Source organism: Crocodylus porosus, unplaced genomic scaffold (assembly GCF_001723895.1).
Source record: "Crocodylus porosus isolate Cpor-Errol unplaced genomic scaffold, CroPor_comp1, whole genome shotgun sequence".
Classification (NCBI taxonomy): domain Eukaryota; kingdom Metazoa; phylum Chordata; order Crocodylia; family Crocodylidae; genus Crocodylus; species Crocodylus porosus.
In genome coordinates, this window is record NW_017728947.1 from 113,089,101 (window position 1) to 113,098,557 (window position 9,457).

A 9,457-nucleotide genomic window follows, 5' to 3' on the forward strand; every position below is an offset into this window, starting at 1 on the left:
ATTTTTCCAAAGTAAGTCATTCTTTCTTTCCACCAGCAAAAAGTCATTGCCCACACACATCTTACCCCTCAAAAGTACTGATAAATCTGTTGCTTCTTACTACTGCTGTCCTTCAATTCCTCCATCTGGAGAATGGTTTTCTGTGTGTGGATGGAGCCACAATGTTCTTTCTGTCCTTTCACTGATTTTTTTTTTTTTTAAATCTGGTTTCCACATCTCTTGATCATGATCCTTTAAATTCAGTAAGAAAACTCCATTTAAGCCAAGTGGAAGTAAGGCTAGGCTCCTTAGCGGCTGTCTGGGCAGCATGCATTCTTTCTCATTGTTTTCCTGTTGTTTGCTGGCTTGTTTTGCCTTCCGTAGATTTTGATTGTGAAGTTTTCTGAAATCTGTTTTTAGATCCATTGTCTGGATTTCCTGTTGGTAACAAAGATGGAACAGACAGTTAGGAACACTTTTGGAGAAGGGTGCACCATAGAGGAGGATTTCTTTTTAGTTAAAGTGCAAAGGGTCTGTCTCTACTTTGGGAAACTTTTTTTCAATTATCTGTGCCTCAGTTTACCTTTCTGTGAAAGGACTTGGAAAGAGGGGAAGAAAGTGAGGCTGACTTTATTATGTGCCATGTTCCATAGGAAGGCTCAGAGGGAAGGTGTGATGCAGCTGCAAAGCATTGCATTTATGTATTATTCAGATCTTGCTCTTGATTTTATGGAAAACATTGATATATGCTTTATTTGTCCAGAAGAATTACTGCAAAGCTACTAGCTGGTCTTTTGTTTTTATTGCAGGATATTATTTCTCTAGGACCGAAATTACTTTTATGTGATTGCTATAGAAGGAAGACATCTGACGTTCCCCTCAAACTATTTATTTTCTCATCTTTTTGCTGTTTCCTCTGAGCAATCTCTAAATTACATTGATTTGAGATTGTATGATACTTTTATGATACACCTATGATACTATGATTGTATGATACACCTATGATACTTTTCCTCAGGGGCATTGACAAGTCAGTATTCTCAAGTGTTTCTAACTAACAGGCATCTATCCATCTTCCTTTTCTCCAGCCACATGTTGCTAATCTTATTAAACATGTCATCTGGTGTGGAACTGAATTTATTGCCATTATATGTGTGTCCAAGTTTCAAAGTGAACAAGTGTTTTTGTTATCTACTCTTAGAATTTCAGGCTCAATTTTATGCTGAAAACACTTTCATGTCGATTCCTTGCTTGCTGGTTTTAATTTGCTCAGTTTTGTGTCTGATTTTCTTTCAGCGAATTTTACTGCATGGAGAATAATCAGCTTTTAAAAATAAAGAAAATGAAAGCTAAAGATGCAGAAAAGAAAAGCCACAGTTAAGTGTTGAGTGAAAGAGAGTGTTTTTGGTTAGCACAGAATGGAAAAAGGGTGAGAAGCAAAGTGGCCCAATCTGCCCATGACACAAAATAATTAAAAGTGGCAAACACCAAGGTGGACTGTGAGGAACTAGAGAATGATCTGGCATGATTGAGCGAATAGGCAACTAAATGGCAGATGAAATTCAGTCTAGGTAAGTGGGAAGTGATGCACATGGGCAAAAATAACCCAAAGTATGTCTACATTATGATGGGCTCTACATTAGCTGTTACCACGCAGGAAAGAGATCTGGGAGCTGCTGCAGATAGTTCCTAAAAATATCAGCTCAGCGCTCAGCAGCCATCAAACAGGCGAATGAAGTGTTAGGGATTATTAAGAAGGGAATTGGAAACAAAAAGGAAAGTATCACTATGCCCCTTTAGAAATCCATAGTGCATTCACACCTTGAATACTGTGCCCACTCTTGGCCCCCACACCTCAGAAAGGATATAGGAGAACTAGAGAAGGTCCAGAGGAGGGCAGTAAGGATGATTAGTGATATGGAGGGGCTTCCCTATGATACTTTCCATTTTGTGGAAACTGCTGCCACTGCTGGTGGGGACAATGCCAGTGAGTGCCCCTGCCCTGGCCTGGGGCAGAGGGTGGCTGGGGGGTGATGGGGGATCAGGGAGGAGCCAGCGATAGGTTAACATGGTGTTGCCCCCACCTCTGGTGCCCATGGTGGGAGCTGCTCTGCCATCACCCCCTCAACACACACACACTCACACTTTTTTTTTGTAAAAATATCTCTCCCTATATATATGGGTTTATACATATCTATACTGTGAGCATCCGCATACAAAACTATAATCTGTTACAAAAACCGCACCCGCACAGCCTGTGCACCTATACAAAGGTCTGCTGGCCACCCGGACCTGTTACAGTACCCACGCCGCATGCTGTACACATGCAAACAACCTCTGGTCTCTCAGACCAGGTACCTTTCTGCCATCCCCACCCGCGTGCAGGGTCACAGCCTCAGTTTACCCCTCGTCCATGTCGCTGTCGCCCCAGCTCCCGCGGGAGGACCCGCAGCTGCTATTGCTGTGCTCGGCTCCGTTTGTCTCTTCCTCGCTATCACCACCCCCTTTCCGCTCGGGGGACGTTGGATGATCCTGTGCCACGTGTCTTTGTGCCAGGCAGCTTCGGCCGCATCGTCTCCATCCTCCACTACTGATGCCTGGTGGTAGGTCTGGAGTTCACTCAGAGCCATTTTCACACAGTCTGTCACCTCTACATCCGTGTGCCTGGACAGCAGCGGGTTCTTGGCCTTCCACATGGCGCTCCTGACACAGGATGCAAACTGGTCGAAATGGGCCGCCGGGTTCTGCCATGGTGTTTGGCGAGGTGCCCGTACAGCGCCACTTCTCTGGTTAGCCGGCTGACGCCGGTCACTGCTTTGCAGAGCTGCTTCACCCTCTTCCATGCCTCCTTGGCGCAGGTGCAGAGCCAGAGGAAGTGGCCGATCGTCTCGGTGGCCCCGTGATAGTTGGTTCACGGGCAGCTCGGTCCCTTGCTGGCAGGGCTCGGTGGGCTATCAGCCAGTTCAGGGCCTTGTGATCTTTGCGCAGGTCCTTGTGGTCGATGCGATCCCACACGGCCTGCCACGCATCGCGGTGTCCCTCAGCCTCACCGTCTCCTGGATCTTCTTGTGGTTGCTCGAGCTACGGTCACTGCAGGCCGTACAAGCTGTGGCACTGGTTTAGGATCTCGTAGACCCACGGTAAGCCCATGATCCACGGTCTTTGGTTGGTCAGGGTGAACACCCCCAGTGTCTCAGGATGTGCCCTGCAAAACATCTCACCAGGCAAGTGGTCTTGGATTCTGCGTCTGTCGCCAGCTTGCAGATCTGGCTTGTATACTTGGCCCACAGGAACAGGAGGATCTCTGGCATGCCCCTGCCTCCAGCCCTCTTGTCCTTGTACAAGGTCTTCCTGGCGACCTTTTCCCGTCTTGAGCCCCAAAGATGATGCACATGGCCCTCTGGATCTGTTGGGTGACGCGCTCGGAAGAAGGGAAGACCAGTGCAGTGTACAGAAGCACCAGTAACAACACCGCCTTCACCAGCACGACGTGCCCCCATGGAAAGGGAGTGCATGGGGAGCCCCAGTCTCTGCTTTACCTTTGCCTCTGTCTTCTCACACGCTGTCCTGCTGCTCAGCTTGGGGTTGAAATCTGCCCTGAGGATCCTGACCCCTTCGCGGGGGACAGAGACCCCCGGGGACTCCAGATCCCCACCGCAAGGCAGGTGCTCTTGCTCACATTGAGCTTGGTCCCCGCCGCCCCCTTGTATACCTGCGTGTGCACCAGGGCTCTCCCTACTGACCACTTGTTCCAGCACAGGGTGTTCAAATCGTCCGTGTCGCCCAGGACTTTGGCCTCTTGATTGCTGCTCCCCGGGACGTGGACTCTGGGGAACCCTGGGTCCTGCCTTAGGTGCGGGGCCAGGTCGATGGCGCAGATTGGGGCAGACAACGTTTTTTGGCCGGAGTGCTGAAAAACCCACAGTGCCTACCGTGGAAGGTGCTGGAGTGCTGGCATGCCAGAAAAACCAAAGGAAGGCAGGGATACAGCCAGGGTCCAGCTCCCCGGAGACTGTGGAGGAGCTGGGGGACCCGACCCCGAGCCTGCACAACCGCCCCCTCTAATCCTGGCAGTCGGGGGCCGTGGAGCGCTCTGGGCCGAGCCGTGCCACTCTCCCGGGAGGCAGGGGCCATGCCTGGGCCCAGCCCAGCTCCCGGTGACAGAGTGACCTTATCTGGGGACTTTAGTCCCTGTGTCATGTAACACCGGGGAAGTGAAAGCAAAACCAAATTTCCCGAAATCAGCTCCAGCCCGCAGCAGAGGGGACTGAGCCTGGCTGGCCACATGGGCCCTGCGCCTTGGGGCCTGCTCCTCCCCCTCCTCTTTCCTCTGCTGGCAGGTCAGTGCCCACTGCGTGCGTACTCGGGTCAGCGCTCCCAGGGCTGGACTGGCTGTGCCCGCTGGCACAATGGAGAAACCCTGACAGCCCAATGTGCCTGCACAGGACAGCTGGCTCTGGGGGAGCCATGACGGGTCCCAAAAGGGGGCAGGTTGGGGGTCTCAAGTAGCTGACAGCCCAAGAGCCTAGAGTGCAGCAAGCAGCCACCCCGGCGTCGCCCTGGGGGCACCCGGTCCCAGTCTCCCCTCTGCAGCCCCACAGCTCTTTCCTCCCCCTGTGCAGGCTCCCAGCTGCGGGTGTTCGCAGCACCTTCCTCCCAGGCCCTGCCAGGCTTTGACGCTGGGGGGCCCGTGGCCCTGGGCTCCCTGCAGGCGATGTGGTAGTGCTGGGGCGAGAGGGTCGCATGGCTTGAAAAGAGCCAGGCCCAACCTGAAGGGAGCCTGTTGGACGCAGACCTGCAGAGCGGAAACGCCTCCCTGTCGCTGGCCAAGGTGAGCGTGTCAGACGAGGGGCTGCACAAGTGCGATGTGTGCTTCAGTGCCCAGCAGCAGCAGGGGAAAGCCACCCTCCACGTGCTCGGTGAGGACCAGGGGGCTCCTGCGTGGGGATGGTCTGGGCGGATACTCCTGCTTTACACGATGGGCAGACGCACCACGGGGGAAATGGGTGGAAAGGAGCTGGTCCGGGGTCTGCAACCAGGCTGTGGCAGGCTGAGAGCGCAGGCCACGAACACCACGGGGGAGATTCCTGAGCACAGGAGGAAACAGCCCTGGGCTGTGGTGCAGGAGGCAGGCGCAGCATATGCACTTCATTGCTTCCCCGACCATCTCCATCCAAAAGCAGCGGGCGGTGGGGAGCACAGAGACCTCCCTCCTGTGCCACGTGGGGGGCTTCTACCCGAGGGATGTGGATGCTGCGTGGCTGAGGGACGGACGGGTCCTGGGCTCCACCCGCTCCAGCCCCCAGAGGAACCTGGACGGGACCTTCAGCCTCGCCCTGACCTACACCTTCACCCCTGCCAAAAGCGACACTGGCAGTCTTCTTCTGCCACATCCACCATCTGGCTTTGGAGCAGCCCCTGCAGGCTGACATTGCCCTGGATGACCCAGGTGAGAGCCCAAAACAGGCCCCGGCAGTGAGGCCAGACGGTGCCATCGGGTGAACATCAGAGCCAAGGCTGTGCACCAACTTTCCCTCTCGTCCCGTCCCGGCTGCAGGCTCGGATCGCACTGGTGTTGTGGCTGGGGCTGTCACGCCCATTGCCATCATACTAGGAGCTGCGGGCACAGCCTTTTACTGCTGGAGGCGGAGGAGAGGTGCCAGGCACGGCACTGTGCGGGTGGCAGAGGGCAGGGAGTGGGCTGGCGACGGTCTCAGGCAGGCACGTGCTGTGGGGTACAGAGGCAGCTGGGCCAGGAAACGATGGAGGGGAAGATCCCTGCGGACACGGCTGTGACGTGGGAGCGGACACAGGGCGAGGACAGGGTGGTGACCCAGAAGGATGGGCCCAGGGCAGCCCCTGAGCATCAGCCGCTGATACCGGCCCTGCCCCTGGGCTGGACACTGACAGAGGAGAGGTCTGAGACCTGGCTTGGACATGAGTTTCACGACGTGGTCGGGGCTGCTGCCCCCTGCCCTGTCCACACCAGAGGTGACAGGGATCCCCTGCGCACTCTCCGAACGCTCCTGCTGTCCCCCAGCCCCGCCGGAGGTGCCCGGGATCCAGGTGTTACCGCAGCGGGACCCCCCCGGGGGAGGTGCACTTTGCCATCCAGATACAGAACTTCATCTGAAGGCAACGCGCCGCAGCGCGTGGGGCTGGGACGGGGACGGCAGTGGGAGAGCAGACACCCCCGAGCCCAGCCAGAACCCGGGCGGCACGTTCAGCGCCACGAGCGTGTGCAGGGTGCCCAGCCGGAGCCTGGCCTGCCCGGAGCGGCGAGTGCAAGTGTGAGTGCCAGTGTCTGTGCAGCACAGCCCTGGAGACCCCCCCGATGGAGAAAGAGCTCAGCCTCGGGGACGCTGGTGAGCGGGGGGGGGGCGGGTGCACGGGTGACTCTGTTTCTGGGATGGGGAATACAGCCTAGGTCCCTGCCCCAGAGGAAGCCACAGAAGATGAGAGGCCATGGGGGGGAGGGGGGGAACGTGGCGCAGCAGCAACATCGATGCGATGCAGCTCAGCCCCAGAAGTGAGCAGTGACAGAGGAGCAGGTGGAGCCAGCGACATGGAGACCCCCAGCCTGGCTCAGGAGACCTGGGGCCTGGGTCAGGCTGCTGCAGGGGGTGATGTGGTGCCCGGGGGGGCAGAGAGACCCAGTGGGCAGTGAGGAGGTGCCGGCGGAGCCCTTGCCTCAGCCCGGCGCAGGGAGCCCGGATATACCAGGAAGGGGAAAGATGCAAGTTCGAGATGCTGGGAAGAAGAAAGACACAGCATGCATGTTTGAGGCACCCATAACTCCATGTGACACGTGACAGAGGTGTTCCAGGTCCGTCAGTCGTGAATAAAACCAAGCTCAGGACAGCCGGCTGCCGCCTCCTTCCTTCCTCGGGGTCCCTGGTCTCCCGCAGGAGGCTGCAAGGCTCTCAGGGCCCATCCGTCCAGACCGGCAGAGTCCCCCCGCTCTCTGCCTCTCAGGATGCCCTTTGCTGAGGCTGGCAGAAGCGGGCCCTGCCTGGCGCTCAGGGGGTGCAGGTCCAAGCAGATGGGCCCCATGACCCATCCCCTCTGCTGGGCTGGGGGCCCTTTGGGCCTTGGTGAGCTCCTGAGGGTGGGGGCGGGGGCACTGAGGGGTATTCCTGGGATGCGGGGCCATGGGGCGGGGGCTGGGGGAGACCTGGGGGTCCCTAGGCAGGGGCCATTAGCTGTGCAATGAGAGTGATGGGGGTTGGGGGGCACCTGGGGTCACTGACAGGTTACAATGGCGCTGCCCCCTCCCCTGGGACCCAAGGGGGGGCTTCTCTGGGGTAACCCCCTCAACACACACACACAGACACTCATGCAGTGCTGGGTTAGGGTCCCAGTTCGCCAGGAAAAACAAGCAGGTGCAATGGACTCAGCCCACAAGTGCTGCAAACAGACACATGCAGCGGGTCCATGGGGCTGGGGGCTCTGCTCCCCATTCCTCCTCTGCTTTGGGCTGGCCAGTAAGTCCAGACCCAGAGGCGGACTGGACTGAGGAGCCGAAAAGGCCTGGGCTTTTCAATGACGAGGCAGGCGAAGCTCACGGCGATGCCCTTCCGCGTGGTGCCTCGGGCAGCCTGTGGCCGTGAACCGGCTCGGGTCCGCAGGGCCAGCACCTGGCTGGCGGCCCAGCTCCTCCCGCCCCTGGCTGAGCCCCGGGGCTCTGGGAAGCGAAGGGAGGGCCAGCCCAGGGCAGGGTCTGGGCTGTGGCAAGCGGGAGCAGCAATCTCACCCGTGGGCAGCGCTGGCCTCTCCCTCAGCCCTGGCAACACCTGCCCGAGACGCCTGTAAGGGCTGACACGGAGCTCGGCCCCAGGTGGTCGCGGTGGCGCAGTCCCAGTGCCAGCTTGCCCTGGCAGGGCACCTCATGCACAAAGTGCCCATGCCATGCATGGCCCTGAGACTGCCTTGTTCCCAGCTTTCCCGACCACCTCCATCTACAAGCAGCTCACGGTGGGTAGCTCAGAGACCTCCCCCCTGGGCCACGAGGGGGTTTTTCCCTGAGGACGTAGACACTGCGTGGCTGAGAGACAGGAGGATCCAGAATGGCTCCACCCGCTCCAGCCCTGAGAGGAACCTGGACGGGACCTTCAGTCTTGCCCTGACCTACACCTTCACCCCCGACCTGCGTGTCTTTGCCTGCCACGTCTGACACCTGGCTCTGGAGCAGCCCCGGCAGGCCATCCCCCTGGACAGCACACGTGGGAGCAGGTGCTTGGCCCTGCAGCGAGGCCACATGGTGCTGTGCGGTGGGCGTGGGGCTGCGGGACGCCAGGTTGACTTTGACTCTGCTCCCGCCCATCCCTGGTGCAGGCTCAGCTCTCACTGGGGCTGTGATTGGAGCCGTCTTGGGCTTGGGGCTGCAACAGGACCTGCAGCCTTTGACTGCTGGAGGCAGAGGAGAGGGAGCGGGCACGGCACAGGGCCAGAGGGGTGGACAGTCTGGAGAGGGGGTGATGGCACATTAGGGTCGTTCTGCACAGAGGGACCCCTGACCGTAAGCCCGCCCCAGGGTCGGTTTCCCCGTGGATGAGGACCCCGCACCCTGCAGCTCCAATCCCAGGCTGGATGCGTCCCCAGGACCATCCCAAGCTGACCCTGAGTCTTGCGTGTGCCTCCCATCCCAGGCTGGAAAGCCCCTTGCTCCATGGCCAAGGTGGAGGGGCCGCAGCGGTGCCGGCTGGGCCAGGCGGTGACGCTGCGCTGCTCCACGGAGGGGAGGATCCCTGCGGACACGGGCGTGATGCGGGAGCGGACACAGGGCGAGGACAGGCGGTGACCCAGGACGGGCCCAGGGCAGCCCCTGAGCACCAGCCGCTGTTACCGGCCCTGCCAGAGAGGCCTGAGACCTGCCTCACGGCCTCCCTGACCTTCGCTCCCACGGTGCACGACCACGGTCGCGGTGTCACGTGCAGCACGAGGCCCAGGACAGCAGGCAGGAGCCCGAGTGCTGGGAGATCGGGCGTGGGGCGAATCCCCCAGCGGCCCAGGCCGAGGGGGAGTCGGGGCACGGACACGCCGCAGAGCGTGACGGGAAATCAGGGCCCAGGGTGGCCCGGGAGCGGGGAGCGGTCCGCCCAGAGGAGCCCCCCAGACGTGGCGGTTTGGGGGCCCGGGCTGGAGGCAGGGCTTTCCCCGCACAGGGAGGCTGCTGCCCGCAGGGACCGCCGGAGGAGGCGCCCTTGGCCGTCCAGGCACAGGACTTCTCCTTGTGCTCCGTGACCGGGGCCGCGGGCGGGCCCGGGCGCTCTGCCCACGTGGCAGCACGGAGCAGGGGGCCGCGCTGCTGTCACGTGGGCCCGGTAGGGGGCGGGGCCCGGGCGGGCCCGGGCCGCTCAGCCCCTCGGCGCGGCCTGGGGAACGCGCAGGCGCAGTCCTGGCGGGCTCCGGGCGGCGGTTGGCTGGGGGGAAGGTCGGTCCCCGTAGTGCGCCTGCGCAGAAGGTCCCGGCCCGGCAT